Source organism: Petaurus breviceps, unplaced genomic scaffold (genome assembly GCF_028583685.1).
Source record: "Petaurus breviceps papuanus isolate PSGF00001 unplaced genomic scaffold, PetGlider_PUasm1.0 90925, whole genome shotgun sequence".
NCBI classification, from domain to species: domain Eukaryota; kingdom Metazoa; phylum Chordata; class Mammalia; order Diprotodontia; family Petauridae; genus Petaurus; species Petaurus breviceps.
The window spans coordinates 6,879,485-6,897,869 of record NW_027187380.1 but is presented as its reverse complement, the minus strand read 5'-3'; the positions used below and the strand labels follow the sequence as shown (position 1 = coordinate 6,897,869).

The window sequence follows — 18,385 nt, the reverse complement described above, 5'->3', positions numbered from 1 at the left end:
AGATAACATATGTAAAAGTGCTTTGCATTCTATAAATACCAGGTAGTAGTAGTAATCAGAGTAGTAGCATCAAAAGGAGAACATATGACTCAATTATTTTTAAGATCATAATCACAGGATCTCAGCACTCATCTAGTTCAGCCCACATCTGAGATTGCTGACAAATGGTTATGTAGCCTCTAACTGGAAGACTTCTCATAATATGCTAATTTAATAATAAATTTAATACATATTTCATTTCTGAAATCCAAAATGGATATATGGATTTCTGAAATTCATATCAATATGTATGCATACATATATAACATATAACATACCTATATATAATATATAACATAACATACCTATATATGCATACATATATAACATATTCATATTTTTATATAGACACACACTATGTATAGCATTCTCCTAATTCCCCAGTCTAGGAATCCTATGTAAAAAGGAAAAAATTCAATCTACCATGACCTATTCTTGATGACTCCATGTTAACTCTTAATGACCATTCCCTTCCTTCCAAAAGTGCTCTCAAACCATTCTTTGTAGTTCGAGTATTCTCCGAGTCTGTGAACCCTCATACCAAAAAACATAAACTATGTATTTACAAATATCCACACTGAATTAGACTAATACAGATCCAGTATCAACCTTAAAATGTCATTTAGCAATTAAAACATTCATTAAGCATTTATTATTTGTAAAACATTCTTCATGTAAGAAATCATGATTCATTTAGCCCCCTACCCCCACCCACACCCTGTTTTTTTTTTCCCCACGAAAAAATCATTCCAGGAAGACAGCAACTGCTTTCCTAACAACCTCCTTCGATAACATATAAGTCTTACAAATTACTACAAATGTTCTTTCTCAAGCCTAACCTGAATTCCTCCATATAAAGACCAAGCAGGGGGCAGCTAGATGGCACAGTGGATACAGCACCAGCCCTGAAGTCAAGAGGACATGAATTCAAATACAGTCTCAGATACTTACTAGCTGTGTGACCTTGGGCAAGTTACTTGATCCCAATTGCCTCCCCCTTTCCCTCAAGGCAAGTTTAAGCTTTTGAAGCCTTCTTGTTCTCTGAAGAAAATAGGGAATATTTTTGTTGTCAGTTATATACCTGAAAGCTGTAATCAGATCCCCTTCGTCCTCTTTAGGATAAATAACAATAATAAACACTTCTTATCCTTGACATAATGATTTACAGTAGACAATGTTTGATATCAATTATGCATTGATATAAATTTGTTATCAATTATATTTTAATCAATTTTTATATCGATTATCAAATACCCATGAGGTGAGGAATGCAAGTATTACAACCCTCATTTTATGGAAGAGGGAACCCTTTTCAAAGAAGTGAAGGGATTTGGAAAAGACAATCAGAGATGCAAGTAAATTCAGAAATCATCTAAGTGACTTAGATTCTAGTCCATTCCTTTCACTTTACAGAGAAAACCAAGGTGAAGCAGCTTCCCCAGGGTCAAACACTAATATGTGGCTGTGTCAGGCAGGACTCAAACCCAGGACTTCTCACTTGCAATCCAGGGCTCTTTCCACTCCATCCCGTAGTGAATAGGTGTCCACTAAAGGGAGAGCACAGCCTATTGTACTTCACACAACAGTGAGGCCACAAGTTCTTTCTGTTCCCCCCAGCAAAGCCAGAAATGGCCTGTTATGCTGAGTGCATGAAAGCCACTCGCTCATCTGTGATTTTGACGGCACATGAGCAAGCAAAATGTCTGTCTGGGGAGGAGAGAGCAATCCAGTGGCAAACTGGCCGCCTCCTGTGCTCCAAGCTTTACCCCTAGCCTCGTTTACCCCATGATCTCACCAACTGAGCTAATTTTCTTTTTATAAATGCCCGGGACAACTCTTTTAGGCTTCCTCATCTTCTACTCACATGTCTATATCCCAGCAAATGCAGGGAGAGTTAGAGGAAAGTCCCTCTAACAACCTCCATGTAAGATTTAGGAATGGAAAGGACCCTTGCCAATCTCCTCATTTCATAACAAAGAAACTAAGGGCCAGGAATGTTAAGTGATGTCCGAGGGGATAAAACAAAACAACCAAATTCCTTACTATCAGTTTTTCTTTGTGTTCCCATTTATTCCCTATGTCTTGTATATCATGATGCATGATCATGAATGTGCATTATATCTAAAAATTTCCCACATGCAACTCTCCTTATTATTCATTAGCAACTTAATGGTCATTATGAAGGGCTCATAGTGTTCTAAAGAGGACAAGGATGTGAAGCCTGATTATTTTTGCCTGTCTATCAGAAATAGAAACATTCATGTCTTCTTCAATGAGATTCAGCAAGCATTTACTAATTGTCTCCTACTGGCAAAGTGCAAGATAGGTGTTAAACCACAACCACAACAAAAAACAGACCCTTCCCTCGAGAGGCTTACACTGTTAGCATTTTCTGGCTCCTAAGCAAAGTTTTGCATGGGCATCTCGCCTTTGAATCCCTCTGCTCTCCCAGAAATTCTCAGTTACACACTGAGGCAGCTAGGTGGCGCAATGGATAGAGCACTGGGCCTGGAGTCAGAAAGACAGAAGCTCAAATTCAGCCTCAGACACTTACTAGTTGTGTGACCCTGGGCAAGTCACTTAACCTCTGTCTGCTTCTGTTTCTTCATCTGTAACATGGGGATAATTACAGCACCTACGTCACAGAGCCGTTGTGAGGACTGAATGAGTAAACTTATGTAAAGCAAACATCAAATGCTAAAATAACTGGCAGTTATTATTATTTCCACTTTATCATATGGGGAGGATCTTGAACCACTGAATATGGAGTTTTTCTGAACTTCCCACAAAGCCCTGAGCACAGCAGGAAGGGAGGAAAGTGAGAACTGAGCAAAGGTTATGATAGCTGGACAGCTCCCACTTCACCATCTTGGGAAGAGTGGGATGTTAGGATAGTGAGGTGTCTAATGTGGGGGGAAAGAAGGAGATAGACTCCACCAGCAACACCTTCCTTGCCAGTAGCGGGCTTGGGTTCAAAGCACAGAGATATAGGCTGGAGTTACTGGAAATTTTAGGCAAGGAAGAAACAATTAAAAAAAAAAAGATGGGGGCGGCTAGGTGGCATGGTGAATAGAGCATTGGCCCTGGAGTCAGGAAGATCCAAGTTCAAATCCAGCCTCAGACACTTAACACTTACTAGCCATGTGACCTTGGGCAAGTCACTTAACCCCCAATTATCCAGCCTTCCTCCCTCCAAAAAGAAAAAAAATGGAGGAAATTAACTGTTGTGGCAACGAGTGGATATTAGAGTGGATATCTGATTGATTAGATACAGGGACAAAAAGAGAGAATGGACCAAATCATTGTGAGAGGATGTCAGATATTCTAAGCATATGGCAAATCAAATGAGTTTGCAAATATCCAGTTCTGTGCCAACATTTTTTACGGGAACAGTAAACAGCTTATATTTGTACAGGTCTGTATAGTTTACACTTTGTATCTATTTCCTTATTTGAACTTCAAAAAGAACCTTGTAAATTGTGTTGGGAGATGTTCCTGACCATGTGCAGGGAAACCTTCCCTCCATGATGGCAATTTGGTCACCTGAAACTTAGAAGTTTAGAGAACTGTCTGGAGGAATTGAAAGGATTAGTGATTGCCTAAAGTCATACAACTACCTAGTTCTCATATAAGCAGGCTTTGAACCTGGGTCTTTCTGATCCCAAGGCAAGTCCCTCCATCCTCTGAACCATGCTGTGATTTATCAAGCACAACTAATATTACCATCCCTATTTTACAGATGGGAGAACTGAGATTCAGAGGACTTGTCCTCTCCTGCCTCTCTAAGGCAAAGAACTAAAACAACCTAATCATTGGTAGTGCTTCCTAATTCTAATGTCTTCTCCTCTACTTTTGAGGCTACCAAGGAAAGGTCAAATCTATTTCTTCATAAATGTTAGACTTTCCCCTAAGTAGAAATTCTGTGTGTGTGTGTGTGTGTGTGTGTGTGTGATGGACCTCTCTGGCAGTCTAGGGATGCCTATGGATGCCCTCTCAGAAAAACTGATAGAATATAGTTGACAGAATATAGTTGAAATATAGGTGCCATTTCCCCCCTCTAACTTCACAGACCCTCTAAAACCTATCCACATCATGGACACCAGGTTAAGAACCCATACACTAAAGACTCCTAGGCAGGGGTGTGCTGGAACTAGCTCCAAGTAGGGAGAGCCAATTATGAAGTTTTCAGTGTGAGCATTTACCTTGGAGAGTGGCAAATGCTACAAAATCATGGTTTTGATTTATTGTTTTGTCAATTATCTAGACTTAAAGTGATGGAGAAAATGTTAAAAATGTGTGTCTTAACATAAAAACTTAAAAGTGTGTCTTGTGTACATCCCCACTCCCCCCTCACCCCACCCCCCTCCAAAGCTGGATGTTAAACATTTATCAGCATACCCCTGATTCTTGGGTACTTTCCTATATTACAATGGCACATATGCTAAAGGCTTTTGAAAGATGAATGAATAAAAAAATCACTTCTAAGCATTTACTATATGCTAAGTACTGTGCTAAATGTTGGAGGTACAATAAATAAAGCAAAAACAATCCCTGACCTCAAGGAGTTTCTATTCCAAAAAGGGAAACAATACATATAGGCGAGTGATGGTCAGGGAGAGGTGTTTTGGTTTTGAAAGCTACAGATAGAGGACTAGTGAGTGGAACCACTCCAGTGATCCACCTTTTCCAGGATTTAATTACAGTTCCAGAGTTAGAAGAAAGGAAGTGCCGGAGGTGGTGACAAGATCACAAGGGAATAATAAAATGAAGTTTGGTTGGAGTAGGTGTGCCTGATATAGTTGGGTCACAAATGAGATACTCACCACAGGACCTAGGGGAAGTTAGGGACTCCCATTATTTTGAAAAAAAAAATTGCTTTTATATGTCCCAGGAGAACAATCTGCCATTGTTTCAGTGAAATTAAATTTATCTTAATTCACAGCTGCCCTTTGAGGAAAGTGTTCTGGTAGTCTTCTCCCCCCCCCCCCAAGATAAATGATGACTAGTACTCTTTGCCCCCAGTTCTCAGATGGAGGATTATTTAAATGTTCTCAGAGCTTCTCAGTGTAAACTCCTTGATGCCACTCTTTTGATATAGTACTTTTCTATTTCCAAAGTGCCATGGTGTGTTTACTATCATCCCAGTGGTACAGTGTCCAGCTTAAAAGATGGAACATGGGAGAAGGGATCTCTGTGTCAAACAAAAACACCTAGCATAATAGGACATTGATTCCAAATCATTTTTTGGGTTTCTTACTTCAGAGCTGGTGCACTGGGTATGGAGGGAAGGAAGGTGGCTCATTTTTACTTTATGCTTTGAATCCTTGCCAATAGACCAAAAAAGGGTCCAAGAAATGTGAAGAAAATTTTTAATCAACCTTAACTATGAGACTTAGATACTGGAAGAAAGTAACTAAAGCTATGCAGGAAATATCTTGTGGTTTGCCTGAGAAAATCAGGTATGACCTTTGTGCCTACTTTTTTGTAAAACCATGGAGGAGTTTGAGAGTTTATCAGTTCAAGCCAGCAGTGGAGAAAGGATACCACTCTTGGGATGGAGGAGACAGTTTCTCTCTCCTCCCACTCCCACCAGTTGTGTTGCTTTGAAGAACTGCTACTTGATCGGTAGAAGGCAGGTAGCAGACACACACATGAGACAAACATGGATATAGAGAGGTAGTCACTTAAGGCAGGGTGCCCCTTCCAAGAGCAGGACTTCAAAAGTAAAGTAAGGAGTTGGCTCCTGGACACAGGAGAGGTCTAGCTTTGTCCATGGAGGCTTGGGTCACAGGGAGGGCTGCACGGAGAATGGACATTTCTGTGAGTTGTGAGCTAAGTTGGCACATTTGTTAGGTACACATGCCTCTTACTATTTACTTTTTGAAGTACTCACTAGTAGTTATAAGTCTGTGCCTGCTCCTTCCACTAATGCTGTGTATATCTGTGGAAGAGTGTGCCCCAGGATTTTGCTGGTAACTGTTTTTACTCTGGCATCTTACGTTAAGATGCTAAGAGTTAATTGTGTCAACTGGTTAAATGGCAATAGGAAACAGAGAGCTAGAGTCTCCTAAGCTATAGTGGTATAGTGTAGGTTCTTGTCCCCTTGGGGACCCAACCTGTTAACCTGTAGCCCAGAAGGAGTGCTACAAATGTAATGGAATATTGTTGTGCCATAAGAAGTTATGAAAGGGATGCATTCATGGAAACCTGAGAGATCTTGTTTGAATTGATAGAGAGAGGTGAGTAGAATCAAAAGGACAATTTACATAATGACTACAGTACTGTAAAGGAGAAGAACTTCGAAGTCTTAAGAATTCTGATCAATGTAATGATCAATGCAAGCATGTCATGTTCCAGAAGATCATGGGATCATAGACTTATGGGTAAAAAGGACCTCTTGGACCCTGAGGAATTTATATTCATGTGGGTATGTGTGTGGGGGGTGACAAATAAACCCAGCACACACTGTAATCCACAAATTTCAATGTTATATGCTTTACCCCACCAGGGCAGAGTCTACAGTGGCAAGCACTTGGTGCTGAAGTTGGATTTGGAACTGGCTTCCTTCCTGAAACTGTAATAGCATTGGAAAAGCCAATGCTTCATCTACATGAGCAAAATGAAGAGGAATGCTGATAACTAGTCCATGTAAAATTCATGATGTGAAGGACCCAAAGCATCAGATGTCTCTGTCACTTTAGTGTGTCTGTGTAGATGTCTCCCTGAATCAGAAGGTGACTGAAATTAGCTCCAAGCAGACTTCAAACTGTACCCCTACTTAATAATCTCTCCCATAATGAATTAGGCTTAAACATTCTTCAGTCCTTGGAAATGAAAAGAAAGATGTGTTGCTAGCATTTATAACTGTAGATCTGCCACAAAGACTAAATTTGGCTTTGCTGTCACACATGCCATATGAAACGGCCAGCCTGTTTTAGAGTCTTACTTCCATCTTAAAATATTTTCTCCAAAGTCTCATGCAACATGGGATCTATTCGTGGAAGCCAAAGAATCAGAGGTTCTTTTCCAGCTACTCAGGTGGCTCTTTTAGGGACTATCTTCAATCAGAATAATGAGAAAATGGGAACAATGGTTTTTGGTTCTGACTTAAGAGTAGAATATGACAAATTGAGGAGAGGGGAAAGTGGATCAGTCTGAACAGTTGAAAAGCAAATAGAATGCTTGCTTTCATGAATGATAATCTAATGAGGGCAGTTAGGTAGTGTAGTGGATAGAGTACTGGGCCCAGAGTGAGCAAGACTCATCTTCCCAAGTTAAAATCTGGCCTAAGACACTTAGGAGCTGGGTGACCCTGGACAAGTCATCTAATCCTGTTTGCCTCAGTTTCCTCATCTATAAAATGAACTAGAGAAGAAAATCGCAAACCACTCCAGTATCTGTGCCCCCAACCCCCCAAATGTGGCCATAAAGAACTGGACACAATGGAAAAACAACTGACCACAACAAATCTTTAATGATAAGATTCCTATAACATAATCTTATTTTTTTCTAATAGCATCCATTTTCTCAGTAAGGCGTTTTCTTACCAGGAATTCCTTGTACTAATGAAATAATAAGTTTAGGCAAGAAAATAAAAATAAAGTATCTATTTACTAGTGCATAAATATACAAAATATGTATTGAGAGCTTACTACATGGTGAACATTGTAAGAGAGGGTAAAGAAAAATCATGAAACATTGGTCCCTTTCCTCAAACAGTTTACAATATAGTTGGAGAAACATGACTTAACACATATGAGAACAATCGAGCATTTTCTCAGGATGCAGAATTCTAGGGCTGGAAGGGATACATCAGGTCATCCATTTCAACCTATACCTGAAGAGAAATCCCTTCTATGATATCTCCCCAAAACCTCATGAAAAAACCTCCAAGCGTCAGGAAACTCATTACCACTGGAGGCAGGCAGTTCATGCCACTCTTAGACAATTCTAATGATATATCAGGGAGCCTTTTACTGTATTTGCCTCTCTACAGCTTCCATCCATTTCTCCTAGTTTTGTTCTTTGTGGCTAAGAGGAAAAGGCCTAATCCCTCTTCCAAATAATAATCTTTTAAATACTAGAAGACAGCTATCATGGCACCCACAAGTCTTCTCTTTTCCAACTCCTTCCACTGATCTCCATCTAGTGTTTATTCATTCATTCAAATGAATAAACATTTTTATCTTGGTGATTCTCCCCTGGATGTTGTCCAGCTTATAAATGTCCTTCCTAAAATGCAGTACTCAGAACTGAACATAATACTCCAGATGTGGTATGACTAGGGAAAATACAAGACATTTCTCTTGTCCTAGACATTATGACTTTCTTAATTACTAAATATTGTAATAGTGTCTATAAAACAAAAGGAGTAGGGATGAGAGAAATTATCACGGGCTGAGGCAATTAGGTAGATATTCATAGAAGGATTGAGACCTGAGGTGGGCTTTGGGGGATTGAGGTAATTTAGAAAGGTAGAGAGGGAAGATTTATTCTAGGCTGGAAGAATAGGAGGAAATGGTCAGTCCATTTTAGATGGGAATTATTAAGAGATCTAAGAGTATAAGGTTGGAGAGTTAAGTGTAGGGTTGATCTATAAAGACCCTTGAAAGTCAGGTAGAGGAGTTTAGACTTTATGCTATAGGGAATAGGGAGATATTGTAGCTTTTGAATAGGGAAGTGACTTCATAAAAGTTGCCTTTTATGAAGATTAATTGTGCATACTATATTGAAAAGGAAGTAAAGTTAGGAATGCTATTTTAAAAATGCTGCAATAATACAAGTATATAGAATTCTAGAAGAAGCATCACTGTGGTATCTGGCACTTAAAAAATGTTTAATGATTAACAGATTGAAAGAAGGCTGGAATTAGCATCAGAGGACCTGAATTCAAATCCTGACTTATCCTGGGCCAGTTACTTGCCTTCTATAAATCTTGGATAACCTACTGTAAGTGTTGAACAAATGCTAGTTAACGGATTCTCTAAGCAGAAAATCATTTAAAGTTATAAATTTAGGGAGGCAGCTATTAAAAGCATGCAGAATGCTTGATAGTATATTTACTAAGACTGGAGTGTGATGATAACCCAACCAAACTGTCTTGGCTCCTGCCCAATACATGGAGGGAGAATTCCCAGGTAAATCCTTAAGGATCATAGAAAACTAGGGCAAGAACAGTCTAGGCTTTCCTCATCACAGCAATCAATCTATCAAGGTCATCAATATAGAACTGATAGCTGGAGCTATGAGTACAGATCAAAATAGCCTTAAGTAGGTTCAACATAGCTGTGAAACTTTTTCCCATTATTAAGTTTTTATAACAGATGTCTTCATCATGCAAAGGTAAATTTTAAACCATTAGAAGTTGACTATCATAGGTTCTAAATCAATGGGGGTCTAAGGACACAAGTTAATACCTCATTAAGCCATTAAGCAGCCATCAGACTATCATATTACAGGAAATCAACTCAATGCTTTAATAGAATAATTCATGGCAAATCAATTTGAGTCACATGCAAAATGCTAGGACAAGAAAGGAAAGATTGCCTCTGGAAAGAATTAGGATGATGAATTCTTCACCAGTCCCTAGTTTAATTGTGGCAACAAACAGGAGATGGTACAGTAAGCTAAAAAGCTTTTAGGAAACTACACTGGAGTTCCAAATTCTGAGCCCTGAAACAGATGACATTGGAAACCTGTCTTTAGAAGTCAGGACATAGATTCAACTTCACTATACCCACTGAGCTTTTGCACTGATTTCCAAACTTTTTGAAAAGTAAAGCTAGGTAATGTTCTACAAATTCTACTCCGCCCATGAGTAGGTGGTGCTTAGGAAAAAGGTTCATGAGCCAAGCTACCTAATTCAGCCTGGAGCCAAGGGACTGATATCAAGTTGGCTGCTCTATTGCAGGCATTCAGGCCCCATGAGAGTGCCTGGGAATATATACCTGACTTTGGGTATCTGTCAAGTTTACCCAGATGAAGGCAGTGTGGTAGGTCACATGACAGACAGTGTGGTGTGGTGAAATGAGTCAGGAAACCTGACCTAGAACCCACCTCTGACATTCATTAATTAGAAGACCTCAAGGCAAGCCATTATCTTCCAGTAACTTTATTTGGAAAATGAGAATAACAGAACTTATATTAACCATCTTAAGTTGCTTGTAAATGTGAGTTATGGAAAAGGACTTATTTGTACACGAATATTTATAGCAGCTATTTTTGTGGTGGTCAAGAACTGGAAATTGAGGGGATGTCCATCAATTGGGAAATGGCTGAACAAGTTATGATATATGATTGTAATGGTATATTATTTTATTATAAGAAATAATAAGCAGGATGATTTTAGAAAACTTGGAAAGACATACATGAACTGATGCAGAAGTAAGCAGAAAGTACACAGTAACAACAATATTTTGTGATGAACAACTGTGAAAGACTTAGCCATTCTCAGAATTAATGATCCAAGACAATCCCAAAGGACTCATGATGAAAAATGCTATCTGCCTCCAGAGAAAAAACTGATGGCGAATGACTATAAACCAAAGCATACTATTTTTCACTTTCTTTCCTTTTATTTTTTTTGGTCCAAGTTTTCTCCCACAAAATGACTATATGGAAATATGTTTTACATGATTGCACAGTGTAACCTACATCAGATGATTGCTTACCCATCCAAAGACAGAATTTAGAATTAAAAACTTAAAAAAAGCTGAACGTTAAAATTGTTCTCGTGTGTAATGGGGGAGAATAAAAAAAAACTTAAAAAAAAACAAATGTGAGCTATTATTATTATCACATATTTGGTTTTCTGTCAGGCTTACCTAGATTTAGGCAAGGGATGGAATCAGTGTGGTAGGCAACAGGTCACATGACATAATCAGGAAGCCAGTGGCATTAAAGTTGGGTGACCGTGGACAAGTCACCACCTCTCTGGGTTTTAGTTTCTTTATCCACAAAATGAGGATATCATACTGCCTAATAAATGGTTCTCTGTCAGTTTTGGCAATTCTCAACTGTTGGGCTCTAATTGTATCATAGCCTCCTCTGTCATCCAAGAACATGATTTATTGTTGATCAGATTTATTAGTTAGCATTTATATGATGTTTTAAGGTTTGCAAAGTGTTTAGCATATGTTGTCTCACTTAATCCTCACAATAATCCTCCGTGTGTGTGTGTGTGTGTGGGGGGGGGGGCTCTTATTATTATCCCATTTTACAGATGATTTAGAGTTGAAAGGGACCACAAAAAGTCACTTAGTCCAACCCCTTTATTTTACAGATGAGAAAACAGAGGCCAAAGAATGACTTATTTAAGGTCATACAAGCAGTGACAGAGGCAGGCTGTAAACACAGGTCCTTTAACTCCAAATCTAGCACTACCACTATTATACTAGGCTTCTTCACTGAGAATTGACTGATTAAACACTAAGAAGCCTAAGTCATCTCTGTTCCAGATGCAAAGGGCTCCTAGCAACTGACAGGCCCCTGTCTCATTGGCTATATGATATGCTCTGACATGAATTCTCTCTTCTCTTCCCACCTCCTGATTTTCCTCATAACCTGCAGTTCAGAGTTGACTTCAGTCTTTCTCAGAAGGCCAAAAGATTCCTGGGACGCTGAAAGTAACTCGTCCCAAGTCACAAAGCTGGTCTTTGACAACGGCAGGGCTCCAAGCCCAGCTGGCTCTTCACTGCACCTCCTTAGCTCTCAGGTGTGATGATGCATCCATCCCATGCCGCCTCTCATGTGCAGTCACTATCGATCTCATGCCACTCTCTCTCAGGGGTCATCATTATCCTATTTTACAGACAAGGAAACTAAGGTTCCAACAGGTCAAATGACTTGTCCAGGGCCACACAGTGAGCACACAAAGGCAAGATTCGAACCAAGGTCTTCCCCATTCCAAATCTGGACTCTATCCACTGTACCAGCACATTTTGGGCAATAAAAACTTTGAGTGTATCCTCCAATATGGGCATATTCACTTATTTATAAATTATATACACATACAATGATACTAATAATTAGGGGCATTATGAAACATGCAAATAACAAAAATGTTAAAAAGAGGAGGTAAATAAAGATAAAATAATATTTTATCCCAGAGTCAACAGGTAGCAAAATAGTTTTTTGAGTAGCGGAGTGACATGGTAAGTCATCTGCATCTTAGAAAAATCACTTTGGGAGCTATGTGAAGTATGAACTCAAGTAAGGAGAGATCTGAGGGCAGGGAGAACAATTAGAGTTTACTGCTATAGACTAGATGAAGGGTGATGAGCACTTGAGAGATTCAAGAAGTTGTTGTTCTTGAATTGTTTCAGTCCTGTCCGATTCTTTGTGACCCCATTTGGGGTTTTCTTGGCAAAGACACTGGAACAGTTTGCCATTTCCTTTTCCAGCTCATTTTACTGATTAGAAAACTGAGGCAAACAGGTTAAGTGACTTGTCCAGGGTCACACAGCTGCTAGTAAGTATCTGAGTTCAGATTTGAACTCAGGAAGATAAAGTCTTCCTGACTCCAGGCCCAGTGTTCTGTATCTATTGCACCATCTAGCTACCCTAATTCAAGAAGTGTAGAAGTAGAAATAACAAGATTTGGCAAGATATGTGGAGTGCAAGGTCACACCAAGGTTGTGAACCCAGGGAGGATGCTGGTACACTTGGCAGAAACAGGGCAGTTTGGAAGAGGGCAATGGTTTTTTGGACAAGTTGAGTTTCAGATGCCTATGGAATAACCAGTTTGAAATGTCCAATAGGAAGTTGGTGATGCAGGAACAGAGCTCAGGAGCGAGACAAAGGCTGATGGATCTGGTCATCATTTTGCATTTATAGCATAATTAGACCTGTGGGAGTCACTGAAGTTACCAAATGAGAGAATAGAGAAATGAGGAGAAGGCTCAAATCAGAGCCTTGGGGTATACCCACAGGGAGAGAGTAGGACAGGATTATCCAACAAAGGAGACTCAGGGGTTGTTTGATAGGTAAGAGGAGAATCAAATGAGACTAATGTCATAAAAACCCAGATAAGGGAGAATGCTAGAGGTGAAGGTGAACTGTCAAATGCTTCAGGGAAGTTAAGAAGGAGGAGGAGGACTGGGAAAAGCCCTTTAGGCTGGCAATTAAGAGATCACTGGTAACTCTGGAAAGTGGTTTGGGTTGTATGGGGGGGCCCTATAAGGTAATGAGATCTGCACTGTCTCAACCCATTTATGCCTGCTCATTCTGTCCCCAAATGAAAAGGCAGGGTTATATATCTGTCACTGTCTTGGAGTGCAGAACTTGTCCCCTAAAGAGTGCTTCTGCAACTATTAATTTCGGTTATAGGGTAGTGGGCATTTTGTAGGGGAGGAAGGATTTCCTAAATGACACCTCTGTAGCTACTGCTATGAGTACCCCAAGGTTGGGGTTAGAGTATAACTACCCCAAAGGGCTGACATCTGTCTCAGAACGGGAGAGCCTGGAACAACCTTGTGGGGAAGGTTGGATTCAACCCATCTTCCCATCCTCCTACTGGTTGATCATATACCTACTGGGGTCATGCCATTGATCCCCAGGGAGCCCCCACCCTCACTCTGGAGACAGTGGCACCATGCCACATGATAGGTTAGATTAGACAATCCAAGAGGTCTCTTCCAACTGGGATTCTAAGTACCTTGCTGAATTGCAAGCTCAGGATTAGAAACTTCTGTCAAAAATTTTGTTTTAGGAATGGATTATGTTCTAAAACTTTACTTGAAAATCAGTTGTTTTGAATCTGGAATGCATTTTCTTATGGAAATAATTTTATTTATGGCGGTAAGGATTTCTGGCCAGGCTACAGAAAACCAAAATAACCCACATGTAGGTGGGTGGTGCATTGGATAGAGTGCTGGGCCTGGAGTCAGGAAAATTCATCTTCCTGAGTTTAAATCTAGCTTCAGATACATACTAGTTGTGTGAACCTGGGGGGGGGGGGGCAAGTCACTTAACCTTGTTTGCCTCAGTTTCCACATCTGTAAAATGAGCTGGAGAAGGACATGACAAACCATTCCACTCTCTTTGCCAAGAACACCCCAAAATAGGGTCACAAAAAGTTGGACACAACTCAACAAAATAACAATAATACTAGACCCTAACCCCCTAATGTATAACAATGTTTCTATGGAAAGAGTATTCATCATTCCAAGAGTACCCCCTAATTTTCCCCTTTCATGCTTCCCTGCTCCCCACACCAACTCTGTAGCAGAAGCAAAGACTTCCCCACCTCTATCTCCCCTTATGAGAGACTACAGGAACAGAGACTATCCTATTTCCAGTTAAGTGGTCATGGAGGAGGAATTTAAAATTTTTTGGGGGGGCAGATTACATTCATTTGTCTGAGGCTCTTTGTCAACTTGTGAATTAAGAGCTAGATAATATAGTAAATTGCATGAGCATATTTGTGCTGACAGAACATGGAGAAGCCCCCTTAGATAATGGATGATGTAATCTAATATGAATGGGGCTAATATGTCAATTTACTTAAACAAAAGAAAATGAAAACTGCTAATATATACCTCTTTTTATGATCCAAAACAATTGAATCTTAATAAATCAAAACATGTGTTTTCTTCTTGCAATTTGCCTGAAATGTGTTTCTTTTGTCCTTGTCAGAAGAGGCACGATTAACAGAAGTCATTTAAAAACCACACCCTTCCAGGCTCCATTTGTGCTGATAGCTCTTTGAGAACCAGGAAAGATGCACAATTGCAAAATATTTGTCAGTCACCCCATTAGGAGCACATATAGTAAACTGATGCCTCTTCCTCCTCCTTCTGTGGGAATGGTCTGGTAGTAAATTAAAAATAAGTTTAATGGATGCATGAAACTTACCTGAGAGGAACATGAATAGCCAGATGCATGAGTAATGTTATTAGAAATGAAGAGTCAGATTAAGGATGTTGGTAAAGGGAGCAAGGAAAGGCAGGAAAGAAATTCAGGAGGACTAGATAAGAAAGGATGAGAGTAAATACAGCTATGAAAACTTAAACCTGCAATAAGACTTTTGGGACACGCTGCATAAGCAGCCTTGAAATGTAAAGAGATAAGACATATAAAATGAAACTACAGGATTATTAAAAAGAATTGTTATTCCTCACCAAACCTTTCCTAAACTACATTTTTAAATGGAAGATTAAAAAAAGTTATTTCTACCATAGAGGTTATTTAGTTGAAACATATATAACATTCATTAATTTCAATGTCACTCACAGTTAACTCTAGAAATGAATACTACAGAAGGGCAGCAGCTTCCTCCAGGGAGTACAACATGACATTAGAAGGCAGAAAAATAAGGAGGGAAGTCAGCCCTGCTTCTCAAAGTAATAGTCCTTTGCAAAAAACCAGAGATCTGTTAATGCAAGGTTGAAGAAACTAGAAGGACAACTGGGTCTAGTGTAATTTGCATTTTTCTTTCTCAATTTTTTTTTAGAGCTGGGGAGGAAAAGAGGTACCCCTAACATTCTTGGAAATGGCCCTGTGGAGGTCCTCTGACTCTGGCAAACTGCCACAAGACAGTTGTTTCAGTCTAATATATATCAGCCTTGCCTTAAAGACTAAACAATACCCTGATTATTCCATTATCCATTACATTTGGTGAAAGTAAAAAAAAAAAAAAATTCAGCCATTTGAAGCCCAAAGCTCAAAATTACACGGTGATCATCCTGTAATTAGGAAATGAAATGCAGTCTAGTCCATCACAAATCCTTCAGCAAAGTTCAGTTTTAAAGGGTCATAAATTTTTTTTTAAATCACATTTTAAAAAAATAATCCAAATTAATTTTCTATAGACAGTTGTCCTAATCTTTGCTAGTCAATACTCACACACTTGGAGAAGTATTTCAAAATGGAGTACCATATTAGTTCAACGCACACTTCAATTCAGGGTTTGGTGAACTAAAGGCATTAGGCCCTTCCATCCCTTCTATTCTTCAAATGAACAGAAGCTGAGAACATTTTCATTCAGTAATAACAGCCTGTCAAAACTACAGAAATCCATCTTCACTGGGATAACATGCGGCTGGTATCACCAGAATAATCCTCATTCTTTGTTAGATAAATGCTTTCCGAAATAACTTTGACTAGTTCCTGTTATGGGAATGTAGCTACAGTTCCCCACATTCACAGACTGGAAGTGAGGCTGGGTGAGGTATGAATCACATAAAGCCCCTTTATTCCCTTATCTCTTTCCCATTTCTGTCCTTAGCCGCTGCTGGTGATGGGGAGTTAAATTAGTCCAAAACGAATGTTCTGATCAATTTAGAAAACAGATAATATAATACTTTAGGCCATTTACTTTCTTCCTATTCCCCACTTCACCAAATCCCTTCCTTTCAAAGGCGGTGTTTATTCTTTGTTAATTTCCTATGTGGAAGGGGAAGAATCTTCTAGAAAAAGCTGCGGATATAGATGTTGCATTTATACTGCTCCCCGTTGCTGGCCGTCTCCCTGATATCACCCCACCCATCTTCCAAGTCAAGAGGCTACAAATGGTATTGACCTCCTCACTAGTTCTCCTAGGAGGTTGGTGTGGGGCGGGGAAGAGAAAGAAACTTTCTATAAACATAAATGCTTGTCGAAAATTAATTTACTGTAAAGATCTGTCCAAAATCTATACCATTATGACCCCAATGAATCTGTAACTACTTTCATGCCTGTGGTGAGCAAAAGACACCAGCTAGCCTTGACCCTTGGTGGGTACTGCCCCCAAAAGTCAGTAGGACCCACACGTCCAGTGAAGTCTGGAGATGTCTCCCCAACTCTTTGCAATTTATCCCTAAAGAAAGAAATCCTAGAAGTCTGGGGTCCTTCCTACTCAATCTTCTCCCATTACCATCAATCCCTCCTTGCCCTAATCCTCTTTCAGCAAAAGGTCTGTTGCTTCTCAGCTAACCCCCAAAGCACTGGTTGTTCATGGGCGCCTGGACCAGAAAAGCACTCTGTACTACACAACGCTCAGACCTGCAGGCGTCCCTCTGCGCAGCACGCGCAAACCTGATAGTCCTCGCACGGAGCTGTCAAAGAAGAAGGACTGGACCCTTTTGGTTTGTGTGTGAATTCACATGCAGAGGGTGTGTGCATGCACGCGCGCACGGACGTGTACGCGCGCTCGTGCGCGCCGCGAGGGGTGGTGGCCACAGGATAGTGCCCCGGCCAGGGAATGAACTAGCGAGACTGTGCGCCAGGGCGCGTGCGGGTATGGGAGCTCCAGGCACCGAAGGAACCACACAGGCAACTCCCGCAAAACAAAGGGATGGGTTTTCGCTTGACTGATTGTTTGCTTCGTCGTTTTCTTAAACCCTAAGCAGACTCCCAGAGGTCGAGGGAGCACCTGTGATCCTACACTAGACAGCCTGGGTGGTCGAGTTTGGCATCCGCGCGTGCCCGGTCCTAAAAGGGGCGTAGTCCCGGCTGCGCGCCGCTGGCAGCAGAGGTCTGCAATGATCGAAAGCCTTCGTCGTTCCCATACACTGTGGGAAAAGAAAACCCTCCCTGGGAATTTGGGGACACATTCTCAGAAAACCCCGGAAACAGCGAGGAGAAGCGTCTATTGTATCCCTGCCATGGCTGCTGTCACGTTGGTTCCTCGGTTATTAAGGGGGGGAAGGGGGTGGGAATCGACTCAACAAAAGCCTGCTGATTCTAGAGTGACACAGTCTTGGGAGTGGGTGGGGTGGCGTGGCTGGGGAAGACCACCCTTCTCAATCAAACGAGATTTTAAAACCATAGCGGGGAAACAAGAACCTTTTAACAGAGACACAAAACGGCACAATCCCCAGCGTACGATTCCCTAAGGCCATTTCTCCTGCAAAATGCATATATTTCGTAGTAGATTTCTGCCTTCTTGCTTTTTAATGCCGTCCTGTTCCCTACAGCGGATATGCCAACGGGATCACAACGGCATTATAAGGACAAGTCAGACTGCAAAATATGGCACCACCGATTTGAAAAAGAGAGGAGGGGGAGAAAGCCCATCCTCTCCCTCCCTTCCCCCCTGCTTGCTCTCCCTCCCGCCCTCCCCCTACACACCTACTGCAGCATCCAGAGGCAAGCCCTTACCGCCATCACCGCCACGGCAAAGGGCCGGCTCCAGAACGGACAGTGCTACCCGCTGAGGGTAAGCGAGGAACGAAAACCCACGAAAGGAAGAAAAATAAATTCACCCTTTCAGAAGGCACCTTGCAACCCGCAGCCCTAAGTGCGGCAACTGACGTTTGCAAAAAAGCAGCTCGATTTTCCGAGTGACCAAGGCGGGGACGCAGCCGCGGTTCTGGACGAGGACACACACACACACACACACACACACACACACACACACACACACACA

General features: G+C 40.8%; 1 protein-coding gene across 4 annotated transcripts in view; it reads right to left on the bottom strand.

Annotated features, from left to right (window-relative positions):
• MAPT (microtubule associated protein tau) overlaps positions 1-18,385 on the bottom strand; it is a 165,365-nt gene that overhangs the window by 145,504 nt on the left and 1,476 nt on the right. The gene's annotated exons all lie outside the window — the stretch shown is intronic.